Raw genomic sequence first — 23,253 nt, forward strand, 5'->3', positions numbered from 1 at the left:
TGGTGAGCTGGACTGCAGAGTGAAGGCAAGAGGGCCAAAAAGTGCTAAGCATCTCTGGGAACTCCTTCAAGATTGTTGGAAGACCATTTCCGGTGACTACCTCTTGAAGCTCATCAAGAGAATGCCAAGAGTGTGCAAAGCAGTCATCAAAGCAAAAGGTGGCTACTTTGAAGAACCTAGAATCTAAGACATATTTTCAGTTGTTTCACACTTTTTTGTTAAGTATATAATTCCACATGTGTTAATTCATAGTTTTGATGCCTTCAGTGTGAATGTACAATTTTCATAGTCATGAAAATACAGAAAAACCTTTAAATGAGAAGGTGTGTCTAAACTTTTGGTCTGTACTGTATATACATACAGTATATATATATACAGTATATGTATAATTTGTATGATTCCCAATTATTATGTTATTTATTTAATATTTATCATTAAACTTATTCATTTATGTAAGTTAAAGGGTTTGACCACTAATCGGACAACCCCTTATGTTTCCCCCTTGTAAAATAATAACACTTATAGTCATCTCCAATGCCAGCGCTGTTCCAGTAGTGTCACACTTGCTTTCCCGGGGCTGACATGACATTATGTCATGCAATCAGTGTGGCCAATCACCTCTGGCTTCACTCTCCCTTTATTCTGTTTAGTCTGTTTTCAATCATATGATGTCATATATCTAATGGAAAAGAGAAGCATTAACTAGGTAGAAAGGAAAAATTAGCAATTGTAAGTGCACAGTGCTGTATAATATGGTGATTGTAATATATTAAGTGAATAAAAACTTTGATGGGAGGAGAAGGAGGATGGCTTCTATAAGCAACATAATTACTATGTAAAGGTTTGGCTGATTTGGGCACATGGATAGTAGGTCCTATACCCCCTGGTACACTTTCCTTACAAATCGTCTATGAAATTGGAAGTTCGTTTTCAAACAAAGAAGATCTAGTTCCTTGGTTGAGAATTTCTTGGGTAGTATAATGCCCTGACATACTGATAGGGTAATTGGCATCCTGTTGTGTACGTGTTATAATAAAAATAAGATTGTGTGCCCACCGGGGACAGAGAATGATGTGAGCCATTATAATCTGTGTACATTGCTTCAGAGTAGATTAGCGCTATATAAATAATGGGATTCTTTCCTCTATGGAAACTTGTAATAACAATGATAAAGCAGGGTTAAATAGCTGTAATGAAGACCATTGCTGTTATTATTTTTTTCTATTTTCTCTTGCTTTTATTTTTTTCTCTAAGTAGAGGAATGCTGTCATAATACCTGGTTATGGGACCCTCCATTCATATACATGTACTGGTGGATGGTAATATTGATATTATGGCTGCAATACCCAGAGCTCCTGCGGCTTAAGCAAATTGAATATAGATCACCATAGGGTTCTTTAATTATCTAAATTCATGCGAACCACAAGAGATCCAGGTATTATTGTTGTAACATGTAAGCGAAAAATAAGCTACTTAGTGATAATGGTGATCTAAGTTCCACTCAAGTCTAGAGAGTTGCAGAATCGATTTGCAGGAACCTGGTTCAAAGGACAGGTCAGTCTTTCATGGCTGGTGGACAGGAGCCCAGCGAACTGCCACCTACATGACGGCATCCACGGCTCTTCTTGATTAGTCTGCCTGGTGCAATATTATTGTTGACCGGTTAATGAAAAGAGGAACTGGAGATTTGCAGGGTTTCTGTCCAACAGTCACAGAATACTGACCTGGCCACTGGACCTGGTCCTGCAAATGTATTCACTCATCTCTACTTCATTCAATTGCAGAAGAGTTGGATAACTCTGAGTGAATAAAGAAAACAGCGTGTGTGCACAATTATTAGGCAATTTATATTTTTAATGATTAATTCTATTATTGAACAAGTATAGTGCTGTCAGTCAATCCAGAAGGTTAATAAACCTGAAAACTGGATATTTAAGAAAGTAAAAGTGAAGTTTTATCTTTCTTAGGAGAATATCGATGTGTGCAGAATTATTATGTTGCTAAATGAAAAATGTAAATTTTCCCATCTCAATTTTTTATTTTCATCTGTTAAAGTGGGAATAATAACCAAACCACTCAAAAATACATCTATGACATTTCCCCCAAAAATCCCAGTGACCAATATAGCCTCCCGTTTTTCCAATATAGGTTAGAGGAGGAAAGGGCCGTGTCATTATTCTTTCATCTATAAGGCTTTTACTGGCAGTCGAACAGTGGAGACTTGGATGCTGCGATGGAGCTTTGCCCGGCGCAAAATTATGGTCTTGAAAGATGCAGACTTTCTCCTGTACCACTGCTTGAAGAAAGTGTCTTCTAAAATCTGGCAGTAGTTTTGGGAGTTAATTTTGAGTCCATCTTTAATAAGAAAAGGTCCAACTAGCTCTTCTTTAATAATACCAGCCCATAGCAGTACCCCACCTCCATTTTGCTGCTGTCTGTGTAGGAGTGGAGGTCTGTGTCCGCTACTGATCCAGTCACGGGCCGGTCCATCTGGTGCATCAAGAGTTATCTCATCAGTCCATAAAACCTTTGAAAAATCTGTCTTCTGATATTTCTTGGCCCAGTATTGATGTCTTCACTTCTGTGTCTTGCTCAGTGGTGGTCGGTTTCAGCCTTCCTTACCTCGGCCATGTCTCTGAGCACTGAACACCTTGTACTTCTGTGTCTTGCTCAGTGGTGGTCGGTTTCAGCCTCCATTACCTCAGCCATGTCTCTGAGCACTGAATACCTTGTGCTTCTGTGTCTTGCTCAGTGGTGGTCGGTTTCAGCTTCCTTACTTCGGCCATGTCTCTGAGCACTGAACACCTTGTACTTCTGTGTCTTGCTCAGTGGTGGTCGGTTTCAGCCTTCCTTACCTTGGCCATTTCTCTGAGCACTGAAAACCTTGTACTTCTGTGTCTTGCTCAGTGGTGGTCGGTTTCAGCTTCCTTACCTCAGCCATGTCTCTGAGCACTGAACACCTTGTACTTCTGTGTCTTGCTCAGTGGTGGTCGGTTTCAGCTTCCTTACTTCGGCCATGTCTCTGAGCACTGAACACCTTGTACTTCTGTGTCTTGCTCAGTGGTGGTCGGTTTCAGCTTCCTTACCTTGGTCATGTCTCTGATCACTGAATACCTTGTACTTCTGTGTCTTGCTCAGTGGTGGTCGGTTTCAGCTTCCTTACCTCGGCCATGTCTCTGAGCGCTGAACACCTTGTACTTCTGTGTCTTGCTCAGTGGTGGTCGGGTTTCAGCCTTCCTTACCTCGGCCATGTCTCTGAGCACTGAACACCTTGTACTTTTGTGTCTTGCTCAGTGGTGGTCGGTTTCAGCTTCCTTACCTCAGCCATGTCTCTGAGCACTGAACACCTTGTACTTCTGTGTCTTGCTCAGTGGGGGTCGGTTTCAGCTTCCTTACCTCGGCCATGTCTCTGAGCACTGAACACCTTGTACTTCTGTGTCTTGCTCAGTGGTGGTCCGGTTTCAGCCTCCTTACCTCGGCCATGTCTCTGAGCGCTGAACACCTTGTACTTCTGTGTCTTGTTCAGTAGTGGTCGGTTTCAGCTTCCTTACCTCAGCCATGTCTCTGAGCACTGAACACCTTGTACTTTTGTTTCTTGCTCAGTGGTGGTCAGGTTTCAGTCTGCTTACCTCGGTCATGTCTCTGAGCACCTTGTACTTCTGTGTCTTGTTCAGTGGTGGTCAGGTTTCAGCCTCCTTACCTCGGCCATGTCTCTGAGCACTGAATACCTTGTGCTTCTGTGTCTTGCTCAGTGGTGGTCGGTTTCAGCTTCCTTACTTCGGCCATGTCTCTGAGCACTGAACACCTTGTACTTCTGTGTCTTGCTCAGTGGTGGTCGGTTTCAGCCTTCCTTACCTTGGCCATTTCTCTGAGCACTGAAAACCTTGTGCTTCTGTGTCTTGCTCAGTGGTGGTCGGTTTCAGCTTCCTTACCTCAGCCATGTCTCTGAGCACTGAACACCTTGTACTTCTGTGTCTTGCTCAGTGGTGGTCGGTTTCAGCTTCCTTACTTCGGCCATGTCTCTGAGCACTGAACACCTTGTACTTCTGTGTCTTGCTCAGTGGTGGTCGGTTTCAGCTTCCTTACCTTGGTCATGTCTCTGATCACTGAATACCTTGTACTTCTGTGTCTTGCTCAGTGGTGGTCGGTTTCAGCTTCCTTACCTCGGCCATGTCTCTGAGCACTGAATACCTTGTACTTCTGTGTCTTGCTCAGTGGTGGTCGGTTTCAGCTTCCTTACCTCGGCCATGTCTCTGAGCGCTGAATACCTTGTACTTCTGTGTCTTGCTCAGTGGTGGTCGGTTTCAGCTTCCTTACCTCGGCCATGTCTCTGAGCACTGAATACCTTGTACTTCTGTGTCTTGCTCAGTGGTGGTCGGTTTCAGCTTCCTTACCTCGGCCATGTCTCTGAGCGCTGAACACCTTGTACTTCTGTGTCTTGCTCAGTGGTGGTCGGGTTTCAGCCTTCCTTACCTCGGCCATGTCTCTGAGCACTGAACACCTTGTACTTTTGTGTCTTGCTCAGTGGTGGTCGGTTTCAGCTTCCTTACCTCGGCCATGTCTCTGAGCACTGAATACCTTGTACTTCTGTGTCTTGCTCAGTGGTGGTCGGTTTCAGCTTCCTTACCTCGGCCATGTCTCTGAGCGCTGAACACCTTGTACTTCTGTGTCTTGCTCAGTGGTGGTCGGGTTTCAGCCTTCCTTACCTCGGCCATGTCTCTGAGCACTGAACACCTTGTACTTCTGTGTCTTGCTCAGTGGTGGTCGGGTTTCCACCTTCCTTACCTCGGCCATGTCTCTGAGCACTGAACACCTTGTACTTCTGTGTCTTGCTCAGTGGGGGTCGGTTTCAGTCTTCCTTACCTCGGCCATGTCTCTGAGCACTGAACACCTTGTATTCTGTGTCTTGCTCAGTGGTGGTCGGGTTTCAGCCTTCCTTACCTCGGCCATGTCTCTGAGCACTGAACACCTTGTACTTTTGTGTCTTGCTCAGTGGTGGTCGGTTTCAGCTTCCTTACCTCAGCCATGTCTCTGAGCACTGAACACCTTGTACTTCTGTGTCTTGCTCAGTGGGGGTCGGTTTCAGCTTCCTTACCTCGGCCATGTCTCTGAGCACTGAACACCTTGTACTTCTGTGTCTTGCTCAGTGGTGGTCCGGTTTCAGCCTCCTTACCTCGGCCATGTCTCTGAGCGCTGAACACCTTGTACTTCTGTGTCTAGCTCAGTGGTGGTAGGTTTCAGCCTTCCTTACATTGGCCATGTCTCTGAGCACTGAACACCTTGTACTTCTGTGTCTTGTTCAGTAGTGGTCGGTTTCAGCTTCCTTACCTCAGCCATGTCTCTGAGCACTGAACACCTTGTACTTTTGTTTCTTGCTCAGTGGTGGTCAGGTTTCAGCCTGCTTACCTCGGTCATGTCTCTGAGCACTGAATACCTTGTACTTCTGTGTCTTGTTCAGTGGTGGTCGGTTTCGGCCTCCTTACCTCGGCCATCTCTCTGAGCACTGAACACCTTGTACTTCTGTGTCTTGTTCAGTGGTGGTTGGGTTTCAGCCTCCATTACCTCAGACATGTCTCTGAGCACTGAATACCTTGTACTTCTGTTTCTTGCTCAGTGGTGGTCGGTTTCAGCTTCCTTACCTCGGCCATGTCTCTGAGCGCTGAACACCTTGTACTTCTGTGTCTTGCTCAGTGGTGGTCGGTTTCAGCCTTCCTTACATTGGCCATGTCTCTGAGCACTGAACACCTTGTACTTCTGTGTCTTGCTCAGTGGTGGTCGGATTTCAGCCTCCTTACCTCGGCCATGTCTCTGAGCACTGAGCACCTTGTACTTCTGTGTCTTGTTCAGTGGTGGTCGGTTTTGTTATGCTCGCGCCCGGACTGACTGGCGTGAGCGTGGTTAGTGATCCCACTGGACCATGAACCGAGGAGTGCCTGGAGGGGCGTGACTAAGTATCAAATCGGTCTGACCAAGGTCGCACGGCGGCTCAGTCGACTCCGTGAACCAGGGAGGAACCGTGCAGAGGGACCAGGTGCTACTCCAGGTCAGACCCCGGTCACAGCTGTTGACCCCCACCGGGGAATGCAGGAACAGGTAAGTTAGACTGGCATATAGACAGGTGGGTACTGGCAGGCACGGCTGGTATGCAGACAGGTGGGCACTGGCAGGCATGGCTGGTATGCAGACAGGCTTGTACTGGCAGGCACGGCTGGTATGCAGACAGGCAGATACTGGCAGGTATGAACGCAGGCTGGATAGGGACCAGTACAGACTGGGATACAGGAACAGAGCCGTGGGTGCGGTGGACTAGCAGAGCAGAACCGCAGGAGCGGAGGACAAGCGGAGCAGAGCAGAGCGAAACCGCAGGTGCGGTGGACAAGCAGAGCAGAGCAAAACCACAGGTGCGGTGGACAAGCAGAGCAGAGCGAAACCGCAGGAACGGTGAACAAGCAGAGCAGAGCGAAACCGCAGGTGCGGTGAACAAGCAGAGCAGAGCTAAACTGCAAATGCGGTGGACAAGCAGAGCAGAAGGTGCAGGCAGAAAGGACAGGGCTCTGTTCACATGGAACAGACTGGAAAATACAGGAAGATAGTTAGAACACAGGAGGTAGATACGGAGGCAGGGAAACGGGACAAGCAGAACCAGATACACACAAGGTACTTAATATGAAGTAGCGAGTGGACACGAAACTCACAAACAGAAGTACAGAGACAACCAGTTGGAATTAGGTGCAGGCTGGGGAGGCATTAGGAGTGCGCACACAGTAACTATAAGAATCAGGCAGTAACCACGCCGCCGCCCTAAGCAATCAGACAAGAGACACAGCAGGTACTGGAGCAAAGTGTGCAGCCTGGACTGATAGGTAAAATGGCGGTCTTGCATGGTGGGAGGTGGTAAGCCATGCCAGCACGCCGCCAGGGATGTTACAGGTTTCAGCCTCTTTACCTTGGCCATGTCTCTGAGCACTGAACACCTTGTACTTCTGTGGTGGTCGGTTTCAGTCTTCCTTACCTCGGCCATGTCTGTGAGCACTGAACACCTTGTACTTCTGTGTCTTGTTCAGTGGTGGTCGGTTTCAGTCTTCCTTACCTCGGCCATGTCTCTGAGCACTGAACACCTTGTACTTCTGTGTCTTACTCAGTGGTGGTCAGGTTTCAGCCTCCCTTACATCGGCCATGTCTCTGAGCACTGAGCACCTTGTACTTCTGTGTCTTGCTCAGTGGTGGTCGGGTTTCTTCCTTACCTTGGCCATGTCTCTGAGCACTGAACGCCTTGTAGTTCTGTGTCTTGCTCAGTGGTGGTAAGGTTTCAGCCTCCCTTACCTCGGCCATGTCTCTGAGCACTGAGCACCTTGTACTTGTGTGTCTTGTTCAGTGGTGGTCGGGTTTTTTCGTTACTTCGGCTATGTCTCTGAGCACTGTACACCTTGTACTTCTGTGTCTTGCTCAGTGGTGGTTGGTTTCAGCCTTCCTTACCTCGGCCACGTCTCTGAGCACTGAACACCTTGTACTTCTGTGTCTTGCTCAGTGGTGGTCGGGTTTCAGCCTCCTTACCTCGGCCATGTCTGTGAGCACTGAACACCTTATACTTCTGTGTCTTGCTCAGTGGTGGTCGGTTTCAGCCTCCTTACCTCGGCCATGTCTCTGAGCACTGAACACCTTATACTTCTGTGTCTTGCTCAGTGGTGGTCGGTTTCAGCCTCCTTACCTCGGCCATGTCTCTGAGCACTGAACACCTTGTACTTCTGTGTCTTGTTCAGTGGTGGTCGGTTTCAGCCTCCTTACCTCGGCCATGTCTCTGAGCACTGAACACCTTGTACTTCTGTGTCTTGCTCAGTGGTGGTCAGGTTTCAGCCTCCTTACCTCGGTCATGTCTCTGAGCACTGAACACCTTGTACTTCTGTGTCTTGTTCAGGGCTGGTCAAGTTTCAGTCTTCCTTACCTCGGCCATGTCTCTGAGCACTGAACACCTTGTACTTCTGTGTCTTGTTCAGTGGCGGTCAGTTTCAGCCTAATTACCTCGGCCATGTCTCTGAGCACTTTGTACTTCTGTGTCTTATTCAGTGAAGGTCGGTCTCAGCCTTCCTTACCTTGGCCATGTCTCTCAGCACTGAACACCTTGTACTTCTGTGTCTTGCTCAGTGGTGATCGGTTTCCACCTTCCTTACCTCGGTCATGTCTCTGAGCACCGAACACCTTGTACTTCTGTGTCTTGTTCAGTGGTGGTCGGTTTTAGCCTTCTTACCTCGGTCATGTCTCTGAGCACTGAACACCTTGTATTTCTGTGTCTTGTTCAGTGGTGGTCGGGTTCAGCCTCCCTCCCCTCGGCCATGTCTCTGAGCACTGAACACCTTGTACTTCTGTGTCTTGCTCAGTTGTGGTCAGGTTTCAGCCTCCCTTACCTCAGCCATGTCTCTGAGCACTGAACACCTTGTACTTCTGTGTCTTGCTCATTGGTGGTCGGTTTCAGTCTTCCTTACCTCGGCCATGTTTGTGAGCACTGAACACCTTGTACTTCTGTGTCTTGCTCAGTTGTTGTCAGGTTTCAGCCCTCCTTACCTTGACCATGTCTCTGAGCACTGAACACCTTGTACTTCTGTGTCTTGTTCAGTGGTGGTGGGTTTCAGCCCTCCTTACCTTGACCATGTCTCTGAGCACTGAACACCTTGTACTTCTGTGTCTTGTTCAGTGGTGGTCGGTTTCAGCCCTCCTTACCTCGACCATGTTTCTGAGCACCTTGTACTTCTGTGTCTTGTTCAGTGGTGGTCGGTTTCAGCCTCGGCCATGTCTCTGAGCACTGAACACCTTGTACTTCTGTGTCTTGCTCAGTGGTGGTCGGTTTCAGCTTCCTTACCTCGGCCATGTCGCTGAGCACTGTACACCTTGTACTTCTGTGTCTTGTTCAGTGGTCGTTCGGTTTCAGCCTCCTTACCTCGGCCATGTCGCTGAGCACTGTACACCTTGTACTTCTGTGTCTTGTTCAGTGGTGGTCGGTTTCAGCCTTCTTACCTCGGCCATGTCTCTGAGCACTGAACACCTTGTACTTCTGTGTCTTGCTCAGTGGTGGTCGGGTTTCAGCCTCTTCTCCTCAGCCATGTCTCTGAGCACTGAACACCTTGTACTTCTGTGTCTTGCTCAGTGGTGGTTGGTTTCAGCCTTCTTACCTCGGCCATGTCTCTGAGCACTGAACACCTTGTACTTCTCTGTCTTGCTCAGTGGTGGTCAGTTTCAGCCTCCTTACCTCGGCCATGTCTCTGAGCACTGAACACCTTGTACTTCTGTGTCTTGCTCAGTGGTGGTTGGTTTCAGCCTTCTTACCTCGGCCATGTCTCTGAGCACTGAACACCTTGTACTTCTGTGTCTTGCTCAGTGGTGGTCGGGTTTCATCCTTCCTTACCTCGGCCATGTCTCTGAGCACTGAACACCTTGTACTTCTGTGTCTTGCTCAGTGGTGGTCCGGTTTCAGCCTTCCTTACCTCGGCCATGTCTCTGAGCACTGAACACCTTGTACTTCTGTGTCTTGCTCAGTGGTGGTCGGGTTTCATCCTTCCTTACCTCGGCCATGTCTCTGAGCACTGAACACCTTGTACTTCTGTGTCTTGCTCAGTGGTGGTTGGTTTCAGCTTCCTTACCTCAGCCATGTCTCTGAGCACTGAACACTTTGTACTTCTGTGTCTTGCTCAGTGGTGGTCGGTTTCAGCCTCCTTACCTCGGCCATGTCTTTGAGCACTGAACACCTTGTACTTCTGTGTCTTGTACAGTGGTGGTCGAGAATATGGCAGCACTGGAGGATAATGGCTTCCTGGTCACTTTTATGTTTGATTCTCCTCAAATCTTTGGCAGTTAATGTGCGTATTTTTTTCTCTACACGTTTTTGAGACCCTGTTAACTTTGCAACAAAACATTTGATGGTTCTGTGATCACTCGTCAATATCTTAGTAATTTCATGGCTGCTGCGTCCCTCTAAGATTTGTAAGAATTTTTCACTTTTCAGAGTAGGATAAATATATTTTTTAACCCATTTTGCCTGTGGGAAACAAACTGCCTAATAATTCTGCACACCTTGATAAAGGCTGTTGTATCCTCAGGCCGCACCCTCTCATTACACAAATACACATCACCTGATCTGCTTCATCCAATTAGCATTCAGGTTTACACAGCTCGGAGTTGGACAATTTGCATAAAAATGATAATATTGTCAAAATACTCGTCTAATAATTGAGCATACGGTGTATAGCTTGTATTTTCATTTAGAGTTTTTTATGTGGTTTTGAATCAGTTCTGCTACCCAAAAAATGATAATACACGTGAGACAACTAGTTGCTGAATACTTTTTCAGCTGACCGTTCTTTCCTCTGACACCACAATAAACATGCTTTTTTCATTTAACCATGAAAGCATGTTTTTTTTTCAATAGGGATAGGAGAAAAAAAAACGCTGTCAGACACCAATGATTGGACATACTGAAGTCCTACATGCCCAATTCTGCGTTACCTTGACATGAGACCACCATACACAGTATATTAGCATACTGATTAGACATGAGCAAATCGCTTCAAGGTGAATTGAATTTGCCTTGGATTTCACAAAAATTTCACCAGAATTTGCACAAATTGCCAAACAAATATGGCGAACTCAAAAAGGCCAAGAAGGGTTTTTTTGTTGTTTTTTTAAAGAAAATACTCACCAAGGTCTAACCGGTCTTTCTTGGTATGATTACTGGTGCGGTATTCTGCCATCTTTTACCTGCCCTGCATTGAGTTGACCGCGGCGTCATGGCATACATCGCAGTCTAGTCAACGCAGGAGATGCCAAAGACGACAGATGCCAAAAGATGCTGAAGATGGACCAGACGGAATAAGAGAACTGGACTGAATGGGGCAGTGGGGCCGGTCAGGTGGGGACCACGTGACTATAATTTCTTCTTTTTTTATTAGATATGTATATTATGCTCTGGGGTCTGGAGAGCAGATAGTAGAAGGGTGTACATTTGATTTGCATCGAATACACTTCCTGTGAATAGAATTTTCTGGACAATTTTGAGCGAACTGTTGAATTCAAATTTTTGCAAATTCGCTCATCACTAATGCTGATCCTTCAGAAATTCGTTGAGTTTGACAACTACTATGGCTAGTATGGAGGCGTAGTATTCTCTATGTCGCCAAACTACACTGTGTGCAGAATTATTAGGCAAGTTGTAGTTTAGAGGATTATTTTTATTATTGATCAACAACTATGTTCTCAATCAACCCAAAAGACTCATAAATATCCAAGCTTAATATTTTTGGAAGTTGGAGTGGCCTTTTTTTCGATTTGGCTATCTTAGGAGGATATCTGTTTGTGCAGGTAACTATTACTGTGCAGAATTATTAGGCAACTTAATAAAAACCAAATATAATTCCATCTCACTTGATTATTTTCACCAGGTAAACCAATATCAGTGCACAAAATTTAGAAATAAACATTTCTGACATGCAAAAACAAAAACCAAAACAATAGTGATGAATATAGCCACCTTTCTTTAGGATGACAATCAACAGCCTTCCATCCATAGCTTCTGTCAGTTGCTTGATCTGTTTTCGATCAACATTGCGTGCAGCAGCCACCACAGCCTCCCAGACACTGTTCCGAGAGGTGTACTGTTTTCCCTCCCTGTACATCTCACATTTTATGATGGACCACAGGTTCTCTATGGGGTTCAGTTCAGGTGAACAAGGGGGCCATGTCATTATTTTTTCTTCTTTTAGACCTTTACTGGCCAGCCACGCTGTGGAGTAGTTGGATGCATGTGATGGAGCATTGTCCTGCATGAAAATCTTGTTTTTCTTGAACGATACCGACTTCTTCCTGTACCACTGCTTGAAGAAGTTGTCTTCCAAAAACTGGCAGTAGGTCTGGGAGTTGAGCTTCACTCCATCCTCAACCCGAAAAGGTCCCACAAGTTCATCTTTGATGATACCAGCACATACCAGTACCCCACCTCCACCGTGCTGGGGTCTGAGTCGGAGTGGAGCTCTCTGCCCTTTACTCAACCAGCCTCTGCCCATCCATCTGGCCCATCAAGAGTCACTCTCATTTCATCAGTCCATAAAACCTTTGAAAAAACAGTCTTAAGATATTTCTTGGCCCATTCTTGACGTTTTATCTTATGTTTCTTGTTCAAAGGTGGTCGTTTTTCAGCCTTCCTTACCTTGGTCATGTCCCTGAGTATTGCACACCTTGTGCTTTTTGATACTCCAGTAACGTTGCAGCTCTGAAATATGGCAAAACTGGTGGCGAATGGCATCTTGGCAGCTTCACGCTTGATTTTCCTCAATTCATGGGCAGTTATTTTGCGCCTTTTTTGGCCAACACGCTTTTTGCGACCCTGTTGGCTATTTGACATGAAACGCTTGATTGTTCGGTGTTCACGCTTCAAAGGTTTGGAAATTTTTCAAGACTGCTGCATCCCTCTGCAAGACATCTCACAATTTTGGCCTTTTCAGAGCCCGTCAAATCTCTCTTCTGACCCATTTTGCCAAAGGAAAGGAAGTTGCCTAATAATTAAGCACACCTTATATAGGGTGTTGATGTCATTAGTCAACACCCCTCCTCATTACAGAGATGCACATCACCAGATTTACTTAATTGGTAGTTGGCTCTCAAGCCTATGCAGCTTGGAGTAGGACAACATGTATAAAAAAGTATCAAAGTGATCAAAATACGCATTTGCCTAATAATTCTGCACGCGGTGTATGTCTCTATACATCACTGTATTACAAACATATTCAAAACAGTTTCCAGGGGAGAATAACGCAGCATGGAAGCAATAGCACGTCCCCATAGCGTGCTATGGATGTTATCTGTTTGGAGGTCGTACGGAGCGGTATACAACTGTGTGCATGATTATTATATTATAAGCATCTTCACACAGAGCCAAAAGCCTGGTTACAATGTATCCCAATGGCTTTGGTCTTCTACACATGTTGTTCACTCTGGTAATATATGAAATATTATTTTATCATTATTCACCCACCCAGAAATCATGTCGGGCTGGATGTGTCTTGGGTAGAAGTGTTTTTCTATATAGCTTTGAGAGTTGAGGTTTTCCCTTCAGTGCCCACGTGAAAAAGAATAGCACTAGTGAGTTAGCATAAAAGGCTCAGCTGCCGCGGATCTGTGTAATTGCTATTCTCCTGTGACTTGCATTCTCCGTGAACTAAAATGTTTTTCTCCAGCAGAGTCGAGGTGGTGAACGGTGCGGAGGGAGGGAGAAGAATGATTCGTTTCTTTAGCATCGCAAAAAAATCTGGTGCATTTTGCAGCAGTTTATTCTCGACATCATTTTTTCTCCGCTTTTGCATGATTGATCTGAGCTCTCAAGGTCTCTCGTGATCTTCCTTAGGGGTGTCAAACCTTGTCCACGGCAACTGTGCTTCTGTTTCAATTGTTCGACATTAACATTGCATGAACTCGCAGTTTAGTGCCTCCCTAGGTAGGTGGCCCCAATGCTAATGAGAAAGGAAATGGCTTCTGCATGCACGCCACACGTGCACGGTGCTTCATGGTTCAGTTAAACAAGTGAGGACGCGGGAGAAGGGTTTGTTTACAGCCGATGTACAGAACATTTCTATTGTGTTAGGCAATGACTGACAGCAGCAGCACCAGATCCTCAGCTCTGTGCCAGTCAGAGATAAGCTGCACAACCAGGTAAGCGCTAATGCCCGTCTTCTACAAACCATGTTCTGTGTTCCAGATATTGTATGTAAATAATACCGCATGTTCTGTTACCAGATGACTCCCGCTATACACATGTGTTGGGGTTCCTTCTTCATCGGACATGTTTGACATTTAGATATCTTCAAAATCAGGGGTGGACATTCATTGGTACAATATGTACAGTCGCACAGGGGCCCAAGAGGTAAAGGGGCCCACTCCTACCTCTAAAACAGGTGGAATTGTGCATTAAGATGAACAATTGGTCTGCAAAGGGCCCATATATTGTTCTCGTCCGTATCTGCCATAGTTGAGAATAATTGATATTTTGGCTTTACAGTACAAGCAAAACTGGTATAAATATGACATATTCATCTCTGTACATCTATATACATGCCAGGAAGCATGGGGGGGACGAAAGGACCCTCTGTCGCATATTGAACAGTTGATGAGGGCGCTGGAGATTCAAATTGCCGCCTCTTGCCCCTGAACTAGGTTGGCAGCATCCTTATGTTTCGTGATAAGGTGATTTTTGCAGACATCGCTTCCCCACAGGCCCTACCAACAGCAAGCAGCAAGTGCAGAGGCCCACAGCGCCTGCCTGGACCCCTTTACCAAAGTGTAGATTTGAGACATCCTCTGTACAGCAGATGTATGCACTGAATGCATGGAGCAGGCTCAGTTACTGAGCCCGCTCCATAAAGTGTGGGTGCCGGCGGTGTTATACAGCTGCTGGCATCCAAGTCTGTTTCAATCGCAGTTTAAACCCTTAGATGCGTTATTCATTGTGACAGCGACATTTAAGAGGTTGGAAATATGGGAAGGTATCTCTTCCAACATTCATCAGCCTCCCCGCAACATCGTCGAGGGGTGCCAAGGGATGCGTTTGTACAGCTATGAAGCCTAGCCTGGAACTGGTCTTCATAGGAGATAGTTACATTTGTAATATGTTGCAGTATTACAGTTATGCAATGCAGTGTACAGGCAATCAAGTGATTGTAGGTTCAAATCCAGTAGCAAAATCAATAAAAATGTAAAAAGAACAGAAAAATATTTGGAATAAATATAAAGGTTCATATCACCTCCTTTTTCACAGAGTATAAATAAAATGTAAAAAAAAAAGTTTGGTATGTCTGCATGTGTAACTGTCCAAACGAATAAAATATCATAATATTAATACCATAAGGAGAATGGGCAAAAAATATGGAAATTGTAGAATCACCGTTTTCTTTTTTTGGTCACCTCACAAGTAAATCGAAATAAAAAGAGACCATAAGGTTGGATGGACCACAAAAGAGTAATGATATAAACTACAGCACATACCACAAAGACAAGCCCTGATCCAACTGAAAAATAAAAAGATAGCTTCTGGAAAAGAGAAGGAAAAAATTGATAGTGAAGAGAGGCCACTGAGACTCAAGGGCCCACATGAATCTGGGGTCAACCCTGCCTACAAGCAATTGACCCGCCCAGGGGGATATGGGGGAAACTCGGTACCCGGGCCTTGACCTTCTGTGGGATGTCACGGCAGTCGGCTCCCGGGCCCGTACCCTGGGGTCACACTTTAAAAGGGGGCTTGTTAACAGTTTTTGTCTCGTGACGCCACCTGTGGTTTCTGGTAATGGGTACCAGCGCTGCTGCAGACCTCCAGGGGGTGATGGGATGGCAGCTAGGATGTTTTGGCTCCCCACAGGCGGAGCGGGCCCCCCCGGGGCAGGGTTGATGGTGAGAGGTGGCCAGGTCGGGTCAGGGGAGAATAACAGACACGCACACAGGGGGTTCGCTTCAGTACCTTTACTGGTGTAGACGGCAGGTACGGTCCAGGGTACTTGATAGGAAAGGTGCACTTCTGGACTCTCCCCAGTGAGCGGGTATAAGGTCTCCTGATCTGTTTCTTCCTCTCTCTAAAGCTTCTGGCCAGCCGGGAACTAGGCCTAGCTTCTATGCTGTTTCACTCTCTTAACCTGTATGCTTGGTGGTAAGAACTTTCCTCTGGATACCACTATCCCTGGACGCTGGGGCCTTCATGGTTCCTAGTTCTTTAGATGATTGTAGCTTCAGGTTGACCAGGGGTCTAGAATCCTCCTGGTATACTGGTTATTCCTACTGGGCGTAGAGGATCCTGTAGGCACGGACCCGGTGTCCGGCTTGTGTTCTGGGGTGAGCCTAAGATGCTCCTCTGCCCCCATAACTCCTCTCACTCTTCTCCTTGCCTCCGGCCAGACTCTAGGCCCTGAGGCTTCAGCACGTGCTTTAGGCCCTGGCTGGCCCTCAGCACAGCAGCTTACATTCTGCTTCCTCACTGAATTAAAGTCCTAGCACACTCTGACTACCTAACTCCACCCTCCAGTATATATATCCCTAACAGGGCTCCCCCTGGTGGTATGAGGTGGAAGGGTGGAGGTGTCTGTTATGTAATGAGGGCCTCTGGTGGAGAAGTCCGTCCATGAACCCTTTTGGGTCCTGTGGTACCTGTGATAGCAGGGTACCACACAATCATGTGGGAATTCCTATCCTAGACATAAATCCCATCAAACACATGGGATTTGCCTTGAATATTTGATAGATGGCCACCTATCTACACTGACATTTTCCATCACGCTTGTTAATTCGACAACTCACTCGTCTCTGGACTGAGGCAGAGAATGAATGGAGAGATGGCCATGTTCTCTTCATTCCCATCTACGAGAATCTTGGAAAGAAAAACTTGCTTGGCCAAAGTCCCATAAAAGTTAATGAAGATGCAAATGCTCCATTAATGCTACTAAACGTGGGACATTTAAGGACCTCTTGTGGATTTGCCACAAATGTCAATGATCTGAATGCTCCTTTGACCCAGTCATTATAGAAATGAGCAAAAACAAGCACCATGTGGTTCGGTGTGGTAGTATAACCCGCACCCCAAGGGGGCTCCATGTGCAAAAGTTTGATATTCTTCTCCGCCGGCAAACAACATGACATCATCATCATCATGTGGTCAGATGTTGAATCTTTTCTGTAATTTGTTGTGGAGCTCCATAGTGATGTTTCAGAGAAAGTTAATTTTTCACTTGTTTTCCCAGAGTTGGAGCTGTGATTACACAATGTATTGACCGCTTCTGAGTAATTTGGTGGTGAAAGCTATTTTGTACCCATTCCATTAATTATGCAGATCATTGTGATTTTTTGGTATTTCTACTTTACATTATTTTGACTTTGCATGATTGGTGATGACTTTTAGCACCAGTTTATGCCAGTTATTTTCTACTTTGTTGCTATTATTTTTCTGTAATGAGCAGAAAGGATAATGTCATCATTATTATTAAAGCATATTTTAACACCAGGGACAGCCTCTTTCACCCCAGTCAATCAGACAGGAGTCCACCATAGTGGTGAGCCACTATTACAGAGTAGTCCTTAGTTCTGGTTCATAGAAAGAGGTCCTGAGTTTCATAGTTATGGCAATGGGGTTGTACTGGCCATCTCTGGGGCTAACCCATTGGACTGACCACCTCTTGGGCCGGTCTTTCCATCTCTGCGGGCACTGCACGTAGTACACAAGAGCCGTGATAATTGTTTGAACAATACCCTTTGTGCTTTGATGTAACATAGGGTAGTATGTACACACAAGATGAGACCACCCTTTGAATCTTTTTATATCCCCTATGTATACTCCTGTGACATCTGTATTGTTGTCTGCCCTTCCTTTCTCTGCTTCTGTCGCCGTTGCAGTGACTACTCTAGTTTTGTGTCCTCTGTGACTTGTAGTTTCATCTGGGCTAGAAGATCGAGAGTGTTTGCTCCCAGTTGTGTGGCCTGGGCAGGGCTACTATTTAAGCTCCTGAAATCCTGCTCTCCACTGCCATTTATAACTTGCCTATCCTCTGTGAAGTTCTGTGTATCTTACATGTATTCTCAGTGGACATTCCCGATTTTGACTTTGGTTCGTATTTTGACAGCTCTCCCGCCTTATAATTTTGTCCCTATACATACCTCCTGGTTCTAACCAGCCATTCTTTCTGCCAGCCTGCACCACTGTCCAGCAGCTGACTCTGTGGCTCCATCCCAGATGCCCCTGTGTAAGTCCAGATCCTTGTACATGGGTTAAAGGTTGAAAACCAGAGCTGCCCCTGGAATCTGGTAGAATGGCTTTCACCAAGTCTGTCCGTCATATCGTAGCCATTTTAGCGCTGCCAGGCGTCAACTGACAGACCTACATTACACTTCCATTTTATAGCAGATCCTGTATACCTTAATATTATAGTGCTGTAGTGCATAATATATATTGGTGGTTAGGAGAGATATAATTTTTTTTCTTCAGTGCCCAGGAGTTTCATCCTCCCTTCTAGTATTCTTATTATCATTGGTAAAGACAAGACTTACTTGACCTGCATCGTGGGTAATGGGATCTTCACATTCAAGGTTTGAACAATTGTGACAACTGTTTTGTTCATAGATCACGAACCTTCTCTTAACATTTGCCTGAATAAACTCATCGCTGAGGACAGAATGAACTTTACATGGCCAGCTAGCTGGAAAGGATGCCGAGATGATCTTGTAGCGTTCGCCTTCTTCTCTGTGTGAGTCTGTGCTGATAATGCTGTAGATTTAGCCACATGAAATCTGTAATATTGATTCATTTCTTTGCATCCCATTAACATGAAAAGGGGAATTTTAAAGGGGCTATAAAAATATGTTGAGTAACATAAAACCCCCTACCCAAACAATACTCACTTCCACCAATCCTCTGCCACTGATGCTTCCCAGGTCCATGCTGGTCCCGATCACTGGTTGAGGTGGGTCATTGATTGGCTGATGAAGAATTTCTCATTAGTTGAGATGGGACCACAACGCAGAGACCAGTGGGAAGTGGGAAAAATCATTCCTTCTGCTTTATCATGACACTTGTAGCCTTGAAAATAGATTGACCAGGCAGATCACTGAAAGGGTTTGCAAAGTCTAGAAAATCCATTTTTACATTAGGAAATTCAGAATAATGCAGGATGGTCCTTTATTCAGTATATGCGTCTATTACTATATATGGAGAGCAGCTACAGAGAGAATCTTTGTGAGACCTGAAATCAACGGTCTTTTAATTTCAATGATCATTGTGTAATGCTTCATATCTCCTGTAGTGGTGCTGTGGCACCATAAGGACACCATAAGGAGATATTACAGCCATGTGACTTGATGCCTCAGTGGACGTGATGCCACTATTTGACAGATAAGTTCTCTGACAAGTAAGGGGCAGCAGCACCAAATAAAAAAGTACTTTTCAACACAAGGAATAGGAAAAAAATATTTCTGTCGTCCTTTAAAAGAGTTTTTTTTTTTTTAAATAGTTGAAAAAATCTTTAATGCTGGAAAATATACTTTTTCTACATAGGGTTAGAGTAAAATAGCATGAGCAATAAAAGAACTGTAGTAAAGAGAGTTATTGCTTTGAACATCCCGGTGTATTGTGGTAACAACATCTGTATATGTATTAGTGAGGTGCAGCTGGGGGACAGTGTTCCCTGAATGTTCAGACATCCTGATCTCATTTGTTAGATAATTTAATTTATAGACAATCTGCAAACCACTTTATTTAAAAATAAAAAAAGTTGTCCTGCATCCAAAGTGGCGGCCACTAAGTGTCTCTCTTCTCTCTAAGTTGCTGGCATCTGCCTGTTGTGCAGCGTAATCCGTCACAGGCAGCAAAATTACAGAGACGGATTACAGGAAGATGGGGAGGGTTTTTGTCTTTCTGCTCCTGATTTCCTGTCTTTCATACTGCCATAACAAAGAGGTGGGCTTTCAGTCCAGGACAAGCAAGCCACTGGGCAATGGCAGGAGCAATGCATTCTGGGAAGTGAGGGAAATGAAGTTCCAGTGTCAATAGTGCTGGATGAATGCTGAGTGCTGGAGGAACTGTCCACTCAATAAGAGAGTATGGCAAGTTACAGAGCGTGAGAATTGTAACAGTCCCTGGACATATTGGACTGGTATGTGCACCAACAGGAAGGAGGGCAGCAGGACTATACTTTTCTATAGATCTTGTAAGAAAGGAAAGGTCCAATTTAAATACAAAACAAGACATCAAAGCCATGAATACTATATTTTAAGAAAATGCTTCAAATCACTTTCGGTTTATTAGAAAGCAAAAATGTAGGTGCGGATGCATTTTATTTTTACTACTGCTTCTACGCGAAACAGTGTCAGTGGTGTAACATAAGATACTGCATTGGTTTGTGAAAGATTACCCTAATTCTGATCCCTATGACATGTTAGGGAAAAAGAGGGCAATAACTCTACAGTGCAGAAGTGGGCGACGCGTCACAATAAGTACAAAGCTTTGTTATAATCACTGTAGAGGGTTGTCTTACTGTAATAATGCATGCTCTATTCATGTTTATGAATCCCATACAGTGTGATGTCATCAGCAGTGTGTGATGTCACTTACAGATGGGTGGTGGACAGATAGTGTATTTTCAGTTTGACATAGATGTCTGCTGCTGGGTTCACATACTGTATAGGTGTAGTGTTCTGCAAGTGATCGACCTCTAGACCTCTGCTGCTGGGTTCACATACTGTATGGTCTAAGATGGCCACCGGACAAGTCCTTGAGGGGAGATATGTATCATCGAGGTTGGTAGCTTCGATGATGTAAAGCCGGGAAAACATGCTCCAGCACGTATAGTGCTGAGAGGGTTAAAAGGGCGTATCAGCGCCGGTTTTAGGAGCAGTCATAAGAGATTGTGGGAATGGCTGCTCACATATCCCCATCCCGGGGGCGTGGTTTGGTAAATGAAATGGAGACCAAGAAACTCATTCAGTGTCTGTGTCTGAAGATGTGTGGATCTCCGGTGTGTTGGTCTGTGGATGGAGGTGTGGAGACCTCCGTGTGGTTTGCTGAAGGACACTGACCTGAGCGGACGAACCCGCGATATTGTATGAACTTAGCTCAAAGTCCCACAACGGTGTTCCATATATAGTGATTTGATCACAAAAACTCAAACAGCAATAAACAAGAATTTTCTGAAGGAAGTTAATCCACAGAAAAACGAGTATATTAGGTCAATAAAAGTAATTTTTTATTAGAAAAAAATCATGATTAAAAACATTAAAACACCAGAAGCTTCACAAAAATGGCGGGTATCGTTAATTCCTCCATAGATCACACACATCATCAGGAAAAAGATATAAATTAAATATAAAATATTAAGGATGGAAGATATAAACTGGGTAAAGTGGCTATATTAAACCTATATAAGAGTATGCACACAATGTGTAATCTAAATGCGGTAAATAGAATAGCACACTTAATCCTCAGAGAGCCTAAACCTTGCAGAGTACAATGATGAGCATCCCCCTAAAGCACCATATCAAATATATGGGAATAAGAAGGGATGAATATAAATGATCATTACCTGATGGAGTTAATGAGTGGACCCACAGGATGACCCGCTGCCCCGATGCGCGTTTCGTCAATCTTCCTCAGGGAACGCAAGGTTGAGATGCCAAAGGCAGAGTATATAAAGGGGTGAAGGGGTGGATAATTACTAAAAAATTATCACAGCTGATGCCGCTAACCGTTAATCATCTGATTTCTGGCTAGCGGCATCAGCTGTGAACATTTTTTAGTGTTCACAGCTGTCTTAGGGTACAAGTCTGTAGTCACTTTATGTGACTACAGACTTGTGAATCCTCACAGTACATGCACTGCGCACTGTCAGGATTTTCTGGTGCAGCCGCCAGGAGAGTGGAGGGTGCGTGAACACAAGTATGAGATTTGCATACATCAGATGCACGGCCTTGCTGAATGCAAGTATATCGAGCAACTGTGAACAAGTCTAGTTGGAATGTGTCCGAAAGTATGCAAGTAGTATACTTGCGATCACATGACCGCCCACTTCCGACGCCAGCATAGAGTGATTGCAGACTTTTATCCCAAGGGCGGACAACCCCTTTAAGTTATCCCGTATCCAATGGAAAGGGAATATGCTTCAGTTCTGGGAATTCCCTTTTAAACCTCAATCAATAAATCACAAAATACATACACAAAGTGCTGTGTAGAATGACAAACTCATCTCTGCTTCATCTACAGTCTGTTTGCCATAGAGGGAAAGATTGTCCTCCTACCAGTTGTCACCTTTCTACCTCAATTAATCCTTCAGTATATTTGTTGCACACAATTCATGTTACAAATACTCTTAAATATTGTCTATCAATGCTTTAGGTAATAAAAAAAAACTAATATTTTGTAAAATGTCCTTATTAAGTAGATTGATCCCTTCTCTCTGTGGGGGGTTTATGTGACACTGGGGTCACCAGACCAGAGCGCAGTGTCATTCATTGCATTTCTTCTCAATAATTCATTTACAGTGAAAAGGCGAATAAATGGTGTACAATGGCCGTCGTCTTCTGTTTCATCTTCTTTGTTGAGCTGAACATTTGGAAACACTCTCTCGTCTGATGAACATCTCATCTGCGCTGCAGAAGCTAAAGGAGACATTGTTTTATAGAAGATGCTTCAATCTATAAAGTCAAATATTCTTCATGATAAGAACTGATTCACAGAAAAAGCAGAAAATATTGTCTAAATGATAACAGAAGGATGTTTATCAGGCTCGGGTCACACAACCTTTTTCTCTCCATCTTAGATATGCTAATCAGATTCTGGTCCGATTTTCTTGGAGGTGGGGAGAAAACAAGAAAATAAGTTTCTCCACCTTCTGTATTATGTCAGTCCATGAAAATCGGATGTCATCTGAGTATGGTCCTATTTTTTTTTACGGACCCATATACATGAATGGAATGGGCGAGTGCCATCTGATTCTTGATGGCAATTCGGGTATGCTACGATATTTTTTTTTTCCTCGGACATGTGCACAACCTCATTGATGACTCTGAGTTACTGATCACAGACAAGCTGTGAGACAGGGTAGTCAGGAGGTCTGAGGTCCAATACCAGGAGGGCACGTAGTACAGAGGGGCACAATAAAGGCCGGGGTCAGGTAACAGCCTGAGGTCTAATGCCAGGAGGGTACGTAAAGACAAAGGAGTAAGAAAAAGGGATGGTCAGAGGCCAAGTCTGGTGTCAGGTACCTAAAGTCAGAAAGCATCTAGAGCAGAAGGTATAATCCACACGAATAGTCACAACAAATCCTAGGTCCGGCAACAAGATCTAAGAAACAGACACAATGCTAAGAAAAGCAACCAAACAAAGCAAAGCTACAGCTGGCACTGGATTTCTCACAGCTAGCCAGCTAAATAGTCAGCAAATCACTAAGGACAGGAGTCACCTGGGGAAACGCCCGCAAGGTAAACCAGATTGGACAGCAGGGCTGTCAATTGACCTCTTGTTTCTACATAGAGCTTAGAAGGATTCAGCTAGTCAGTTTTAATCACACGGTGTCATAGACCTAATGGAAAAGAGAAGAATTTACTGGGTAGAAAGGCACAATGAGAAATTGTAAGTACACAGTGCTATATAATATTATGACTGCAATCATAGAATGTTAGCGTTGGAAGGGACCTCCAGGGTGATCATGTCCAACCCCCTGCTCAATGGAGGATTCACTAAACCATCTCAGATGT

General features: G+C 44.9%; 1 protein-coding gene across 2 annotated transcripts in view; it reads left to right on the top strand.

Annotated features, from left to right (window-relative positions):
• The window catches only part of MTUS2 (microtubule associated scaffold protein 2), an 833,540-nt gene that overhangs the window by 81,292 nt on the left and 728,995 nt on the right, over positions 1 to 23,253 (top strand). The window contains exon 1 of one of the 2 annotated variants that reach the window (XM_073662485.1): positions 13,485 to 13,689. The exons of the other annotated variant lie outside the window; for it this stretch is intronic. The gene's annotated coding sequence lies outside the window, so the exon portion shown is untranslated. Of the gene's footprint in view, positions 1 to 13,484; positions 13,690 to 23,253 lie in introns of those variants that run through there. 2 annotated transcript variants of the gene reach the window in all.

Source organism: Phyllobates terribilis, unplaced genomic scaffold (assembly GCF_046119375.1).
Source record: "Phyllobates terribilis strain yellow unplaced genomic scaffold, ASM4611937v1 Scaffold_2__4_contigs__length_985480577, whole genome shotgun sequence".
NCBI classification, from domain to species: domain Eukaryota; kingdom Metazoa; phylum Chordata; class Amphibia; order Anura; family Dendrobatidae; genus Phyllobates; species Phyllobates terribilis.